General features: G+C 35.4%; 1 long non-coding RNA gene across 1 annotated transcript; it reads left to right on the top strand.

Annotated features, from left to right (window-relative positions):
- The first annotated feature begins 1908 nt into the window (after positions 1-1908).
- Positions 1909-5876, top strand: LOC149781865 (uncharacterized). Its single transcript, XR_016414533.1, has 3 exons — positions 1909-2033; positions 2592-2728; positions 4966-5876. It is a non-coding gene; the product is annotated as an uncharacterized LOC149781865 (long non-coding RNA).
- Positions 5877-19175: the final 13299 nt, after the last annotated feature.

The following is a 19175-nucleotide window of genomic DNA, read 5'->3' as shown; positions in this document are numbered from 1 at the left end:
AATTTCTCTGTTACGAGGTACACATAATGTAATATATGTAATGTTTTGTTGTTGTTGTTTCTTAAACATACTATAACGTTCAAAATATCGATCATTGTTAAATAAATATGAAAATGTCCAAAGGCCTCTCTCTCTCTCTCTCTCTCTCTCGTTTGTGTCATTCCACGATGTCTCCTGAGTTATGAATAATGGTAAAAGTTAAGTCAAAGCGCCTAAGGATGAGAAAGAGAGTGAGAGAAAAAGAGTTTTAAAGTCAAACAGACCAGAGAGAGAGAGAGAGAGAGAGAGAGAGAGAGAGTTTATGGTCGGTGGTACTGGTACTTAAGCAGAATAATGACTTAGATCAATTGTAAATAAATTAAAATATTTTAATTACCTCTTGTTGGTTCGTCGTTTCGCTTACTTTCTGCTCCACATTCATTTCCATGCGCCTGTACGTGAATGACATAGATAACTAAGTGAATGGCGTAGGTAACCAAGTGTTTGTAGTGCTCTACTTTTATAATTAAAACCATCTTTCATGTTTAAATCGTAAGTGTGTATTATATTGATTTAACCAATGTGAAGTAAACTGCAAGCTAAAAGAAAGAAAACAATTAACTTATCAATGTGCAAAGGTGATTGTGAATAGCCACAAAAGGCTTAGAACTACATTTTGTAGCTGACGCACTCTGGGATGTGAGGAATTCATTCACTCGGTCAATACACAGCTGTCTGTAGTTAATCTTAACTCCGTTCAAAGGGCAGATATATGTATTTGTATGTGATATAAATAAAATACATGTACAGTATGTACGCTGTATCAGTGATATACCACTCGTTGTGTACAATTTTTATTAAAAGGAAACGTGGCTTGCAGGAGAATCTATTCATATCTAGTAAAATGAGAAACTAGCTTCTACGGTTTAATATCTCCGGAGTGATGAAGGTATCCATATAGACTAATTAAACCCTTTCCTTCCTTGTGGTCTTCCATCTCATTTTTGGATGCTATCTTAGCAATTTGAAAATCTGTTTCTGCTGGCTCACATGTGCCTAGTGTTTGTGAATACATCGTTCTTGTTGGAATAGAACACGAAAAAGGGGCACATCGAATGCATTAAATATCATTTAATTTCATATATGGCTAAATTATCAATACTAATATGTTGTTGTTGTTGTAGGGTTAAACGCCAATTTCAGCGCACGATAGGCTATACATGGCGGCCAGTATAAATGGTGGAGGAAGAACCCGGGAAAACCCTGGAAAGAACCAATGACCCACGAGAAGCTCACATACCCACAATGGCCGAATCCGAGACTTGAACCCACGCAGACAGAGGTGAGATGGTAGTGATCCGTAACGGAGAGCGTTTTAGACCACTCGGCCACTCGAGGCCCCATACTAATATGATAAATGCCTAAATCAGCATCACTAACATTATATATACTTGTCACGTTGTATGAGAAAATTTGTTAACAATTTCTGCCTCATGTAATAAATGTCTTGTGATAGGATTCGTAATTCGAAGTACTTTGGGTACCATCAATACGTGTTATATAATATTACAATTTTAGATCGATTCTGAAATAATAAAAAAAAACTTCCTTTCCGTGATTTAGCCATTGCGTCACAGTCAAGGTCGCGGTTCATTTAAAGAGAATCGTGCCGCGATGGCGAGAAATTCTGTTTCGCAATCAGCCATTGAAATCACCGATCATTTTAGGCTTAGAGACCGGATAACCCGACATTATAACATATCAGTATTACTACCCCAGACCGTTCTCAAGGAGACCATCGGTACCCAATCAGAACTAAGTTAGTCAAATTTTGGGCGAGATGCTCACTCAGCCAGACATTATCCTGCTACATTCATTTGGAAGAGCCAGTACAGTTTGGATTTGACTAAAGAAACATCACGTACTCTAGCGAAAACGGGGCACTAGTAAAATAGAGCGGGGAAAAGGAGTTCTAGGAACTTCGGACGAGATTAGGAACAAAGGCTACTGAGCTAAAATATCTTCGCCCGAATCTGTCTCACTATCCTAACTAGGTGTCGTAAGATTTATAGCTGAATTATCTACATGTAGTAATGTAGCATATAGCAAGTTAGTAATATTCACGATTAATGTATATAGTTGTTAGATAGAATGGAAGTGGATGGTGCAATCTGAGACGATGTTGCATCGTGGGGCATACATGAATTTAATAGGGAGTATTGTTAGACATTGTACTTGTTTGTATTTGAATATATAGTTGTTGATTATGCAGGGTTAGGCATTGTTAGCCTTGTGCACGATTAACGAGGCATTTTTATATTTGCATATGTCTTTATAATTTGTAAGGTAGGAACAGCGTAGGAATATTGTTGATGTTGATAGTTTACAATATAGAGAATTAGGGATGTGTGTGTATGTATCAGAAGTCGTGACATTATTGTTGTTTTATAGCCTTTATTATATAACAAGCGTGTGTGGAATATTTAGATGTGAGTATATGAGTTGACCTAATGATTTAATTGCCATTATGTTGATGAAAGGTTTGTGAGAGCGTGTTAATTCTCGTGTGATCGAGCAAGGAGACAAAATTGTACGTCCCTTCTAATTCACAGGAAGCTTTCCGGGTGTGATAGGGCGCCACCCGAATATTAGAGAGAGGAGAAGACGTACCGAACAAGACACAAGGCGGAAGTTGCAGATGAGTAACATAAAAGGGACAAGGGAAGGAAACACTCTCTACTTTAATTTCGTAAGATGTAATACCTGGCAATTTGAATAGGTCTTGTATTGATTGGAAGTACTTGCATTGAAAATTTGTTCTGTAATTATTGAATATAGTGATATAGTTTATTAAATAGTTATGCCTTTACCATTATTATTTTTTTAAAAATACTTTATATACCTAGACCGTCCGCCTTGAAGACTGGGAGCTCGGAGCTATTTAATATTTTAATTGTCCGTCCTTGTCCAGTGTTCGTAACAATTCCGTAGGGGGGCACGTGACAATGCTCAAATCATCATCACTAATATAATATATGCTGAAATCATCATCACTAACATGACATATGCCTAAATCATCATCACTAACATGATACATGCCTGAATCATCATCACTAACATGATACATGCCTAAATCATCATCACTAACATGACATATGCCTGAATCATCACCACTAACATGATAAATGCCTAAATCATCATCACTAACATGACATATGCCTGAATCATCATCACTAACATGATACATGCCTGAATCAAAATCACTAATATGATATATGCCTAAATTATCATCACTAACATGACATATGCCTGAATCATCATCATTAACATGATACATGCCTAAATGATCATCACTAACATGACAAATGCCTAAATCATCATCGCTAACATGATATATGCCTGAATCATCGTTACTAGCATGACAAATCCCTAAATCATCATCACTAACACGATAGATGCCTAAATCATCATCACTAACATGATATATGACTGAACCATCATCATTAACATAACAAATGCCTAAATCATCATCACTAACATGATATATTACTGAACCATCATCACTGACATGACAAATGCCTAAATCATCATCACTAACTTGATATATTACTGATTTTTTTGTTGTTTTAGGGTTTAACGCCATTTTCAGCACACGATAGGCTATACATGGCGGCCAGTATTAATGGTGGAAGAAGAACCCAAGAAAACCCCGGAAAGAACCACCGACCCACGAGAAGCTACTGGCAAGCTTTCTCACATAACCAACATGTGCAGAATCCGAGACTCGAACCCACGCAGACAGATGTGAGATGGCAGTGATCCGTAACGGAGAGCGCTTTAGACCACTCGGCCACTCGGGGCCACACACACACACACACACACACACACACACACACACACACACACACATATATATTACTGAACCATCATCACTAACATGCTATATGCCTGAATCCTCATCCCTAACGTGACAAATGCCTAAATCATCATCACTAACATGATATATGACTGAACCATCATCACTAACATGCTATATGCCTGAATCAGCATCACTAACATGATATATTAATGAATCATCTGAATCATCACCACTAACATGACAAATGCCTAAATCATCATCACTAATATGATATATGCCTGAATCATCATCACTAAGAAGACAAATGCCTAAATCATCATCACTAACATGACACATGCCTAAATCATCATCACTAACATGACATATGCATAAATCATCACTAATATGATATATTACTGAACCATCATCACTAACATGCTATTTGCCTAAATCATCATCACTAACATGATATATTACTGAATCATCTGAATCATCATCACTAAGATGACAAATGCCTAAATCATCATCACTAACATGATACATGCCTGAATCATCATCACTAACATGATACATGCCTAAATCATCATCACTAACATGACATATGCCTAAATCATCATCACTGCCATGACAAATGCCTAAATCATCATCACTAACATGACACATGCCTAAATCATCATCACTAACATGATATATTACTGAACCATCATCACTAACATGCTATATGCCTGAATCCTCATCACTAACATGACATATACCTGAATCATCATCATTAATATGATATAAGCCCATATTATCATCAGTAATACCTTCATGCTACGCGAAATTAAATAGATGGAATGCCAAGTGTTTTAACGTCGTATATGATGTAATATTTCCCATTCGTGTACGTAAAGGTTATATTTCCTACTGTTTGTGAAATGCTACAGTTTTCATTTTTATGGAATATTTATATATTCGCTTACGTTTTTTCTGCTTTCTTCTCTTCATTTCTTAAAATGAATCACATTTCCATCCCTCAGGTTTCTCAAGTATGCAGTATAACACAGTTGTAATAAATGTTTTCGCTAAACTCAAGCACGATTTTCTTTCTTCATCTATTTTGCATTTAGGAGGTAGTTTTGTATCGACATTTATTTTTTCTTATCCAGTTTACATTTCTCTGCTCGGGGAAAACGCAGGACAAGACCAATGCGGTACTAGCAACCAGTACAGTTATAAAACAAACACCATCTCAGGAAAAGAAATTTAATGTACAATCGATATGTGATAATACAACAGTAAATTGTATATACTATAACGTTTTATACTACTATATACATCTATAGTGTGTGCTTAACTTTTGTCCATGATCATTGATTTGTTTTACTTTAAGATAACGGCCAGTTGCAGACAGCATGTTTACACAGCTAACATTTGTTCATGATCATTTTTTTCCTTTAAGATAACGGTCATTTGCAAGCAGCATGTTTACACAGTTAACTTTTGTCCTTGATCATTTATTTTACTTTAAGATAACGGTCATTTAAAAACAGCTTGTTTACACTGCTAACTTTTGTCCATGATTATATGTTGTAAATAAAATGTTGACATACCTTTAATTGCTCAGGATCTTCTACAAAGAAACGTATTTACAGTTAGATTTGAATTTCCCATTAAAATGATTCACATCTAGGTCAAATGAAATGTGTATATATAGTGACTTGGTAAAAAAAATTCATTTATTTATATCAGTCTGGTAATCAAATCATGATCAGAACTTGCACTTATCTTTAGATATAATTTGAGAGAAGTTATTTACTTAAATTATTCATTGGAATTATTAAGTGCTCACAAATTTTTAATTGATATAATAACTTGGAATTATTGCGAACTCATTCAAAGACATTCTGGATTGTATCAGTTTGGTACATCAGGACTATTGGAATTCATTCGGATCATTCTGTATTTTTGGACTTGTGATTGGACGTTTAGGATTAGCTGGGAGTTAATTCACCATACTGTAAGATAACATTGTTTAAATTTTTCCTTTTGTAGAGAAATAAATTGTTTCTTGATTTTTCTTGCATTGTTGGTGTCACTTCTTTCAGTCACATAGTTTAAGCAATAAAAGTCGTAACTTTGCTTATGTTTGAAGAAAGGATAAGAACTGGAAAAACCAGATTTCCACAAGAGTACTATTATTATTATCACTACTGGTGCTGCTGCTGATGATGATGATGAAAAAGAAAGATAGGTCAGATTCACAACCGACATAGGCTGCCTTTAACTATTCTGCGAGTATTTCACACATGCTCGAAATGTGTTATCGTAAATAACAATACAATTACTCATACAAAAGACGGTCAGACTGTGTTTGCGTATCAGACAAAAGACGGTCAGACAGTGTTTGGTCTCATACAAAAGACGGTCAGACTGTGTTTGGTCTCATACAGAAGACGGTCAGACTGTGTTTGGTCTCATACAAAAGACGGTCAGACTGTTTGGCCTCATACAAATGACGGTCAGACCGTGTTTGTGTCTCAGACAAAGGACGGACAGACGATGCATTGACCTCAGAAAAAATATGGCCAGTGCATGTTTGGGTATCGTAAAAATAAATATTCTGATAGTCGTGCAGCAAAACCGCCATTCTGACATGATTCTGGTGGTATTTTTAGTAATAGGCATACTATACGTATAATCTAATCATAATAAGTGTTTACACATCTTTAAAAAAATTCACGATAAAGTTGTTGTCTCAAAACATAAAATGAAATTTACTGGTTAATCAGAAACGCAAAAAGAAAATTCTGCATAGCTCTCAATTTTTGTCATGTCACTGTCCAAAATCTGAGTTTTATATATAAAAGAATGTAACTGTCTTCTTCAATGTCTGAGTATAACAAGAACTATTTAGAAATCCATTTTTGTGGTGGATGGGTGGGATGGGGTTAGGGTCTAGACATCCTTTTAGTTTGTCTAGAAACAAACGTTCCCGGCCTCCGAATAGCCTGATACAAATATTCATACTCTGTTTGTAAAAGACCAAAACAAAAACAAAACCAAACCACCACCACCCCACTAATTAGTTGACGAAGAAACCGGGAAATCCCCGGTAAAAACCACCGACCCACGGGAAGCTACCGGCTAGATTTCACACATACCAATATTAGCCTGACGGCGGTGAGATGGCAGCAATCGGTAGAGGAGAGCGCTTTAGACAACTCGTACACCCGCAGAGAATACCTCCAGTTCAATACTTTGAATTATGTGCTAATACCAACTCTAATTAAGTAGTTCAACTTGATTCCTAATTAAAACTATTATTTCAGTAGTTCAAGCAGTGAGCTAATTAACACTAATAAGTCAAAAAGCCTCACAACTATGCTAATTAACTTTAGTATAATTTCAGCGTACAGCCCCCGCAACTTGTATACTATACCAATTTTAAAAGCAAAAAGTATCAATTATAAAAATGCACAAACTTAATGATTTCATAACTTGATTTATAATTTCAAACTTCATTACCACCTATCGATTCCTAACATGTCAACTTCGCGTTTCAAACCTAACGAAGCTTCGACACTAACATGGCGTCCACATCTGCGTAGGCGAGTATGTGTTGTTCATGCAGCAAGTAAGAGTGTTGCAGTTTATAGAGCTCTGTAAGGTCCAGATAATTTCGTGAATTTCCGTAACGTTGAGGTGTAATATCATAGGTTTTCTCTTTTTTCAACTAAGTGTTTGTTGGAAATATTATAATGAGACACTGCATACACTGGATGCAAACTTCAGAGTATCCAAATACTTTATCTTCAAAAATAAAATGTGTATTTAGGACTTGAATCTACCCTAACTTTGAGAATAAACTCTTCCACAATTGCGAAAATGACGGATAGCAGGTTCCTCATTATATTCTTTTATGCATCCTTGATGCTTTTCATTTTTAAAATTGATGGGGTCGGGTGGGGCTACAAGCGGTCAGTCGTGTAAGCTGAAATTATAATTAGCCATTACAAGATGCTGATACGAAAAAGCTGAGTGGTCAAGAATTGTTTTCATATCAATGCAAGCGATGCAAAATCAGAAAAATATTAGTCGTACAGAAATAGTCTTGTATGCCAACACGATACTGTCATAAACACGTATTATTGACTAAAAAATCTTCTCTTATCCCTGATACGAGATGGTGATTCACAAAAATATGTTTGATCCGGAAATATTCTGGCATCCGTATGCTATAGTTAAAATTACAAAAATGACAGTATGGTCTAATATTGTTTAATCGGGTGTAAACTAGTTGAAGGGCGGGCTCTGAAATATCACTATGATACTGCACTTGAATATCCCTGGTTCAGCTTTTGAAACGTGAATTTTAAATTCCACGTATGATGCACTGGCATTACAATTTCACCGGTAGTGAGGAAAGGAACTTCTCAAATGGAAAGAGTGAAAGCAGAAAAAAGGAAAAAAGTGGTAATTTTCTCTTAATGGACAAACTACTACGTCCATCTTAATCCTAAGAACGAAAGTGTGATTTTTGACCCATTTTGTTGTTTCATTGTCTGTCTGCTCTGAAGCCACGTCTGAGAAATTTAATTATCAACTTTAGTTTATAGTAAACAGCACGAATAATGGAAATGGAAATAAAAACATTTCCACCGTTGCACTTATCTACATAAGCTATCACTCATTTGTGTACGTGAAGGTTTTATCTGTTTTCTTTGTTTTAACGTCATCTGAGCAAGTTAAATCAAAGCCCCGACTTATATACTTATTGAAAGAATTTAACATCGGTCCTTGACACTACGTGATTTGGAACTCTACGTGCCAATATCAACGACTTTCCTTTGTTATCATACTTCAGTTCTCGTTTGGGGACCAAAACCATTATAAACTCTACTGTCGGACTTGACTGGTCATTTTAAGTGTCAAGGTGCTTTCAAGGTCGTAAGTCTGCCTGTAGACAAGGACGAATAGCTGTTAAAAAGGATTTAATTTAAAAAAAAACAAAAAACATTGTTTAAAAATTGATAAACTATAAAATTCTGAAAGATAACATCGTTTAAAAAAGAATAAATATTTTAAGAAAAAGAAACAAATTATAGCCAGAGCAACCTCAGCCTTTTCTCTCAATCTAAAAGTAAAACTCGGATGTATAAAGCGGATTGATTTCTTCATTTTCGGGAAGGAAAAACAAAACTAATACAGCACCCCGCAGAAAAATAACAACAACAAACAAACATTATAAAATTATTGTGCAATAAAGAAGTATGGAGCCTACACTTTTTTCCCTCGTGAACTTGTTTTGCTTTTAACGCCATATTTCATCTCATGACAGGCTTTACATTATATCAGGAGGAAGAAAATGGGAAGACCCTGTGAAGAACCACCGACCCATGGGACGCTACTAGCAAGCATTCTCATATACTTCCGTTGGGCGAGTATGAGACTCGAACCCATGTGTATAGAGAGGTTCGATGGGTGAGTGATCTGTAAAGGTGAGCAGCTAAGATCAATTGGCCACCCTGGGTCCCTTATATTGACGTAATATAAGCTAAATTATATATATTAAAACTAACAGATACATTGTGAACTGAAAGCAGCCTTGGGGTCCCTTGTAATGAATATAGTTTCCTTATTCAAGTCATAGAAGGATAGTGACGACGGAAACTAGAGTAGCGGAAAAATAACACAAAACTGAAGCAAAAGCGGCATTATATGTCGGAAACCATTAGATTATGCACCGAGATCTAACGGAAAGGCATTATATGTCGTAACCATTAGATTATGCATCGAGATCTAACGGAAAGGCATTATATGTCGGAAACCATTAGATTATGCACCGAGTTAATATGTACTTTTGAGAGAGTGACGTATGTAAGGTGAAGTAGTTCGCATTTAAAACATGCACAATGGAGAGAAGGTTGGCATACCTTTATGCTACATTAATGTAATGTGGATGATATTTCTTTGGATATTGTACTTTTGGAAATTTTACACGATTTAAGCACACTGCTAATTAAAATGACTGCTCCCTTGTGTTAAAAAATCAGCCCGAATTAGTCTAAAGTACATTATACATAGCAGCTATTAAAATAGGGAAAATGAATTTTGCCAGACTAGACAATACCAGCTTCTGAAAGTGCAATGAATGAATTACCAAATATATAAAATGTAAAAAAGTTATCGGCTCTTTTTTATACAATTTACCTCTGAAGTTCAGGAAGTGAAAATGACCAAATAGAGCTAGCATGTTTTTGAAAGATGCACATCTGAAGTAAGGCCAAGCTGTATACTCTATAACCCATAGTACACCCATCAATCATACATCAAAATAAAGGGAATTAAAGGTTCTTTGAATTATACCTAAGATATACAAGGTCTTTTTTAAATAGCCAGTATAGCCAGTGAGGAAAGCCGGAGAAATTCTTTTTCTTTAAAATTACAACGTATGCAAAATACGAAACTGTAGAGCGCCACCTAACGGAAAGGCATTATATGTCGTAACCACTAGATGATGCACCGAGATCTAACGGAAAGGCATTATATGTCGTAACCATTAGATGATGCACCGAGATCTAACGGAAAGGCATTATATGTCGTAACCATTAGATGATGCACCGAGATCTAACGGAAAGGCATTATATGTCGTAACCATTAGATGATGCACCGAGATCTAACGGAAAGGCATTATATGTCGTAACCATTAGATGATGCACCGAGATCTAACGGAAAGGCATTATATGTCGTAACCATTAGATTATGCACCGAGATCTAACGGAAAGGCGTTATATGTCGTAACCATTAGATGATGCACCGAGATCTAACGGAAAGGCATTATATGTCGTAACCATTAGATGATGCACCGAGATCTAACGGAAAGGCATTATATGTCGTAGCCATTAGATTATGCACCGAGATCTAAAGGAAAGGCATTATATGTCGTAACCATTAGATTATGCACCGAGATCTAACGGAAAGGCATTATATGTCGTAACCATTAGATTATGCACCGAGATCTAACGGAAAGGCATTATATGTCGTAACCATTAGATGACGCACCGAGATCTAACGGAAAGGCATTATATGTCGTAACCATTAGATTATGCATTGAGATCTAACGGAAAGGCATTATATGTCGTAACCATTAGATTATGCATCGAGATCTAACGGAAAGGCATTATATGTCGTAACCATTAGATTATGCACCGAGATCTAACGGAGTGATTTCCTTATCAAGATCTCGGTCTGAATCAGAAAAACAATACAAAATGATGCGCTCGTGTTCCAAAATGGAAGTAATATACTTTGGGGTAAATGCTATGTAGAATATGTCCTTCATAGTGGTTTTTATAAACAAAATCCCTGAGTTGAATGTTTTCTTTTGGCATTCAGTATATGATTTGCTGTTGAGTAAAGCAAGAGATAGTAGTGAGCTCACATAATAGTCTCTCTGTAATGGAAGGTTAGTCAGTGTTAATACCATGCGAAGGTCACAGTGACAGTTTTATCGCATGATATGCCTTTATACTCAGAAGCAATTAATAACTGTCTAGCGACAGCGGAATAATAAATCTCACGATAAGTGTTTTTAAGCCTGTCCGAAATGTACATGTATGCCAAATTTTTCTTGCTTGTGGATATGTTTGATAAGACTGCTTGAAAAATGCTACATCACGAGTGTTTAAGATAATGTAGTCTTCTTATAATTAAAAGAAAAAGCAATACTAGCTTATTAAAACTCAACAAAAAAATGTATTTCCAAATAATTCAAAGTGAAAATTAAGAATTATTTTTACAGTATTTTGAATTAAATCCCCCAAAATCCTAAAAGTTCTATCAATGTCCAAAGCTATCGTGTGTTCCGAATGAATTAAAGGTCTTGAATATACTGATGTGCCAATAGATTTGAATGTATCCATGTGCCAACAGTCTTGCTGTTTCAGAATAAAATAATCCAGAATGTCTGTGAACGAATTCACACTAATCGCGAAATAGTGTTTTCAGTCCAAATGTCAATAACCATTTCGTAATTCCAATGAATAATTCAATAAAGAAATCCGCTCAAATTATAACTGAGCACACCTAAAATTGATTCCACAAATACGGATGTTAAGAGACGAATTAATAATTTCATGTAAACAATTTTAAAAGAAACCTAAGACCCAATATGATGACTGATCGGAGCCATTTTGAATGGAATTTTTTAAATCAAATTCGTAAACAAGTTCCGGTCAGTTTACTTAAATTTTATCAAACAATCTGGCAGACATCAGGTAAACCATACAATGTCCTCGGGGAAACCAATGTCCTGAAGCCAATCTAAGTAAACATGTTGTTTATAAATGATCACTATCTAAAAGTATTAATGTACACTCATGGACAAAGGTTAGCTATGTAATATGTTGCTTACAAATGACCCTTACAATCTACAATCATGGACAAAAGAGTCCATCACCCAATTCATCATCATCATCATCATCATCATCATCATCAACAACAACAATAATAACAACAACATAAACAACAACAACAAGAACAACAGCGACGAAGACAAGTGCAATTATATAAATCTTGAATGATACAATCTACACCAATATACGCAGTATGACTTAAAATTGTCAAAGGATTAATAATTATAAAGTTCTCAGAATACAACCTATTCTATAAATTTCCGGTTTCCTTTTCCTAACTTATTGTTCCACTCATCAACAGTCAACTCAAAAACTTAAATCTATATTTCTTTTCCTAATTCATATATAAACGATACCGGATGATGTTTGTATATGTGTGATGGTCCAGTGGCCAGTGTTACAAACACACACTTATTACTTATAAACGGTGAAAGTTATTTTCAGTATCTTCTCTCTGTCTCTGTCTCTCTCTCTCTCTCTCTCACACACACACACACACACACACGGACACACATACACACCCACATCAGGACACAACTTTGATTCTATGTTAAGTAAACAATAATGTGGATAATCAAAATAACGTAGGTCACCGCACACGCATTTAGTTTAAACATAAATTTGTAATTAGAGATTACAAGAAGCACAATATAGAATGAACAAGATTAGAACGAAAGCCAAAGGCTCATAATGTTTCTATCCTTTCACGATGCAAAAGTTACAAATAAATATTAATATAGATATATGGCGAATGCTATTATTAAGCTTTAATATAAATAAAATAAATTGATTGATAGTCAAAGTAATGAGTCTTTTGGCTACACATTAGCGTTGTGACAATGAATATTAAGAAGTTTGATGAACGAAGAGGGAGTAGATGAAAGACGAGGATAAATAAATAAATAAAAATTAAAATGAGAAATTGTCAATTAAAATGTGATAAACATTGTGTAGAAAGTTCAGGAAATATGGACAAAAGAAAGGGGAGATTTCTAATGGGATATTATTCATATTAAATAAATATTGATTAAGTGAACTGTAATTTATGTTCTAAGTTGGGCATACATAATTATAAATTGTCTTTAACACCCGATAAAATGGTTTGGACTGTTCTAAAAGAATTAAATAATTTCCCATTGCTTGGGATAAGTCACATGGATAGGCAAATTTCGAAATAAATTGAATCGTAGGATCTGTTACGTTGGGGTATGTTGTGAAATATAGTCGTAATAAGAAGGCATGCGTATTTAAAGAGAGAACCGAACAGTCCGATTTATTCCTAATTTGGAGTCATTCTTATTTCCTTTGTTCTTGTTGCGATATTGGTCTGAAACTAAACACGATGGACAGGTCGCCTATTTGTAAAACTGGACAAACGTTAGCAGTGGATCTAAAGAAGGTGACTTAGTCAAACCCTATTTTGAACCAGGACGGCAACATGACCCCCCCCCCCCCGAGTTAGTCTAAACAAAATACGAAAACAGATTTGTTGAGGCAACATCGTTGATTTCATTATCGATTACCTAACTCGATGATCTATCATGGAAATCATCATTGTCGTCAAACAAAATAGGGTTTCACTCAGAACGCCCCGTTTATACCCACTATTACAATTTATAACCGAAGCAATCTTACTAAAATAAATCTGAATCCTCCTTTCAAACGAGAGACAACTTGATATTGTTTCTGTCTTTGAAATACGTACTATATTTCTCAATGACATGCCTAATTGTCATATTCTTGCCTCGAAAAAGAATTATTTTCATCTTTCACGTAGTATCCTCTACTGTAATATTTTCCGTATTTTCTATTTCACACAAAATTTACTGAATATTGTGTTTCGTATTTCACAACTCTGTTCGATATCATATGAACGAGCAAATCATCATTGACTCGCCGTTCCTGTAACAGACCTAACATAATAAATGTTCCCCATCAGAGATAAGCTCGATGTTGATTAAGAATTATGTTGTAGGTCGCCATAGTTTTTTTTACAGGACGTATTTTTGTTCTCGTATTTGGGCTCGATCTTTTGGTTTATTGCTGATAATACAATACCTGCCCCTGACACTATCAGGAGTAATGGATTTGCTGTCCCTCCTGCTGATGCTAGTCCTGATATTGTAAGTAACATAGGGATGTAGTTTAGCATAACTATTATTTTGCTGGAATAGTTTCTGGTGTGTCTAAAAAAAAAGGCAATATCTGTAGTATTTGATCAGCTCATTGCTGCCGTTTCCTGACAGACTAGAAGAAATATGACTGAAGCAGAATTTTTTGTAGTTATGAAACAGTTTAAGTAATTTTGTTCATGAAAAGTAAACGCTTTCTCAGCAGCAGCTTTATCAATCAGCAGACGAAATGTGATATGAACAGGATCAGAAATGAAATTTTTTATATTCATTATATACCTCTGATGACGTATCTTCATATATCTCCATATCTGGCGTCATCAAAACATTTTTATGAATCCTATTAATAGGAGGATCAAAATTCGTTGCTATTTCAGTGATATCATTCACACTCTCCTGATAAAGATCTTTTGTGTAATTAATATAACCTAATCCAAATCTAAAATCTTCTTAAGCTAAAAGTAATACGTACCAGAAGGTGTGCGAGTATTACATTTGCTGTTGCAAAAGACAGAAGTCTACGTTTATGGTTGTTAAATTTGATGTCATTCTCTGGTAATGTTAGATACCAAACAACCAGATTTTTTTTCGGTTTCCTTTTTATAGTCTTTTAGTGAAATCGTTCTGATAAAATCATTATCGAACATATCATGAGCAACAGGCTTGATAAGATTAATAATACTTATTATATCATCAAGTGTTTGATAAAATATGTCTCGTTCAGCATCGCTGTAAGACTCAATCTTTGATTCAATATATTTTACTGCTATTAATGCGAAGTTTATCTGATCAACATAATATTTTTTATAATCACTGTTTGTTAGATAATCGTCTAATGGACTGGCATCATCATGTTAATCTACGACCTCCAATATATTTTTTTTTAAAACTAAGGATAGTCCATACCTAACTCACGAAATATACGACGCTTAACAAAACTGTCTCATATTCTGCGAGTTTCGTAAGTTTTTTTTTCTTGTTTCAGCTAGTTCGTGAAGTTCATCGCGAACGTTTTTTTTATTCGTTTCAGTTCTGGTTATTTACCATCATGATACTTTGGTTTTATAAGACTAGATCTGTCACAGAATACTTTCCATTAATCTCAGTCAGTGTATTTATCAACAACGACTCAACCTTTAATCGCTGTTCCTCACACTCGCTTGGATGACAGTACTTGCTACTAATATACAAATCTCTTATAGCGTTTTCAGCTGTGGACCTCTCATTCCTGCAACTCTCCCAAAATTGTCTTCGTTATCAGTTAAATCATGTGATTCGAGCGTTAAACTTTTCATTCCGCAGATTGTATTTACTGCTCGAGCCTCGTTATCACTTTCCGGGCCTAGCTGATCAACATTAGCTATAACTATTTCTGTTTTAGGATCACGTATATAATTATAAAATTCTTTAGCTACTTTGATTAATGGTGGGTCTGATGAGATCGCTTGTGACATTATAGAAACAATCACATTAAATCACAGTGACCTATGATAAGTCATCGACGGTATATATCTGAAACATTGTCAAACCTGGATAAGCACTCTCCACGTTGGCAACATGAATCAGGAAAAACGAGTTTTTGTTGATAGTTGATTCATAATCAAGTGTAAATTGCTGAGAACTACTAACAGAAGCACCCAATTCCTTGTACAGCTCAGCCCATGTTGTATTATCGTTAGATCCTTCTAATTGCCAATTATAAATTCGTCCGACATTCACATTTAGTCGACCACGTAGTTGAAATTTCCATATTGCTATGGCTTCTGGACACTGTATTTTGATCCAAAATTTAGATGTTTCTCCGTTCGTGGTCCACTCTGACTCGCCAGGTATAGGGCTGTTAAACACAATTAGGAATATTTTCGGAATAATAACTTGACGCAGATGCAATAAAATCCCAACGAGTATTTCTAGCATCAGCGAGACGTGGGATGTGACCAACACTAGCTTTAAGCTCGTTTTATTCTCCTACTGCATGCAGCAAAACTATCCACATACTGTGTATTTACACGTTCAAATTCATCAACATGTATATACGTTGAAGTTATATTGTTATTGCCCATGTCGATTTCACCTGATATCGTATCTCCAGATTTTTCTTATAAATTGCACCTGTTGTAGTAAGTGTACCTGCTGATGCTGCACTTATTTCAACGTCCACGTACTGCTTATTTGTAGGATCCGATGCGGCAATTGCGCTATACGACAATGTGATTTTTTTCGCGCTCATGTTTAACGCACATGTCATCGTATAACCCGATTTTATCACAAAATTGTCTATAACTAACTTTACATTTGTCTACTGTCTGGCACTCAATGGCAAATGTTAAAACTAACATCAGTGATGACTTTACATTCTGAGTAAGACGGGGGTGTTATCGCATGGAATTCTGTTAAGATACATCAAAGCGCCTACAACGTTATATATCTGAACAAAACAAAAAAAATATTATAACCGCTGGCAGCATGGTATCTCATCAGATAATTTTGAGCTCATTCCAGACTATAACACGTTACGATGAAGAATAACACTAAAACAACCTGTTCATCGATCTCAATGAACAAGATACAATTTGATCATTACTCGGATTCAATAAAAAACAGTTTGTATCTGCAACAACAACAGTTGCAACAATACCGTATGAGGGTGAGTTAATAGTGGATGTAACTAAAGTAAATACGATTTTAGTAAACTGTTCGATTGCTGGCGGATCGCATACAATACGTGGCAGTCAAGGACAAACTATTTATAGTTTTTCCCCGATTTTCTACCAGATTCGCTGATGCAAGTAAATCTACGGCTAATAATCCACTGTCCGATATACAATGAAAATCAAATATATTCTCTCACGATGATGCTGATCGATCAGTCAGGGCGACAGCTCAATCTGAATAACGCATTTGTAGCATACTATCTGTATTTGGGGTCAACCAGCTTTTTGATAGAGTGAGCACTGCACTCCAAGAGAAATTTTATCACACAGTTTTGTATAACAAGATGAAGCAACGAAAAATTTATCGCAGAAAATCGTTGGAGGTATTTTTTTGGAAATATCTTCTCTAAAATAGCTGAAAATGTTCCTAGAATTTCAAATAAAGTACCACCAATTACGTTAGACGCATAAAAAGCTTTTTCAACACGTACAGCTGTTGGGAAAAAACGATTGCTGATGAAATTAAGGGAAATCCGCCTATCGCTAGCGATAGGGATATAAAACAAGCAATTTCTGAAATAGTACCAAAATCAGAAACAGCTATGGCGTTGATAAAAACAACGAAAAACTGCCATCTCCGCAAGGCGAAGAAATTATTAGAAAATTAGTAAATAAAACTAAACCAAGTCCAGATATTGCGGTGTTCTAGTGGGTTGCTTTTACAACCTCAAACCACAAAGCGATTTGCGATTTTATCTAATAATTACAAATAAAAAAATGACCATACAAATTACCGCGACCTTAACGAGGAAATAACAGTAGAAAATTGAAGAACAGAATTTGAGTATGTTGAGTATCTCGATTAAAATTCAAATGAGCCTAACAATATTGATATACGAACCTTTAACACACGTGACGCAGATGTGTTTCTGTTGCCGCACATAACCGCATGTCACGGATTTGTATGAATCCCTTTATTTATTAAAAACATGTACTCGAGTTTCGTTTTATGTGTACAAAGATACCAGAGAGTTATTTATGTATATTGTACAATATTTCAAACAGTGAGTTCGGTTCATTCTGTGCCGCATGTGCGAAGTGCTTTAGTTAGAAAAAACAGAATACTTCAAGCGCACAGCCGATGTATGGCTGTTTCGTCTGTGTATAAATGCATCACCGTAAGACTTTATCTTCACACTATGGAACGTCTTGTCAGTGAGCGGTCTAGTTTAAGGACTTGCACATCTTCAGCTGAAGAGGCATGTTATTTTTTTTTATTAAGATATTAAGTAGCAGGTGATCGGGGTTGCTGACAGATTGGTGGGCGCTGATTGCTTGATTGACCAAGGAATTGAATGGTGGTTGGTGACTATCTGGAATACTGACTGCTTGATTGACCAGTGTGACTGGTAGCTAATTATGCTGGTGACGGAGTGTGTAACTCCATACATGTAATCTTTTAACCGTTGCCTAATTTTGGGGTTTGTAACACCCATTGTTTGGGGATTGTAAAGATATTTTATATGATATCTCTCCCTTTGTTTCATCATTTTATTATTTGAGTAAATCAACTTGTCGATATTGCAGCTAATACACAAATAACACTTGTTAGCAACGCTTGGAGTTTGTTTAAAATATATTTATATGCACTTGCCTGTAGCAAGTACTATTCTCAACCTTGTGTCTTTTAGTGAGGATTACTCGAGATCTGTTGCAACAGATATGCTATGGTTTTAAAGCTACTGGAACACTGCTGTTGAAGTCGATTTATTTAGATTAGCTAATACTCCACCGGTAGTTAACTACGTAGGTGCTAACGACGTTAATAACTAATATTAACGCATAATTAAACGTTAAGTGAACACTGATCACTATATACACTATGTTATAAATAATGGAACATAACTGAATGCATTTCATTTCAGGTGGTACCTGATAAGTAAATAGAGAACCCATCAAAAGAAAAACATACCCATGACCTAATGTGTGATTTTGGTGGTGAGATTTGTCCACTGTAACAGTTTTGTTGTGGAGAATAAAATTATCACATGATGCAGTATAAATTTGATGAAACAATGTCGTAACTGGATACATGACATGGTCTTTAACACTTTTCAGGAAATTGTCAAAAGCAGGTCGCAGTGATCAAAGTATGCTGTGCGACAAAATACACAGG

This window comes from Sinohyriopsis cumingii, chromosome 15 (genome assembly GCF_028554795.1).
Source record: "Sinohyriopsis cumingii isolate HCF-2022 chromosome 15, ASM2855479v2, whole genome shotgun sequence".
Lineage (NCBI taxonomy): Eukaryota > Metazoa > Mollusca > Bivalvia > Unionida > Unionidae > Sinohyriopsis > Sinohyriopsis cumingii.
This window is presented reverse-complemented; position numbering and strand designations above follow the sequence as displayed.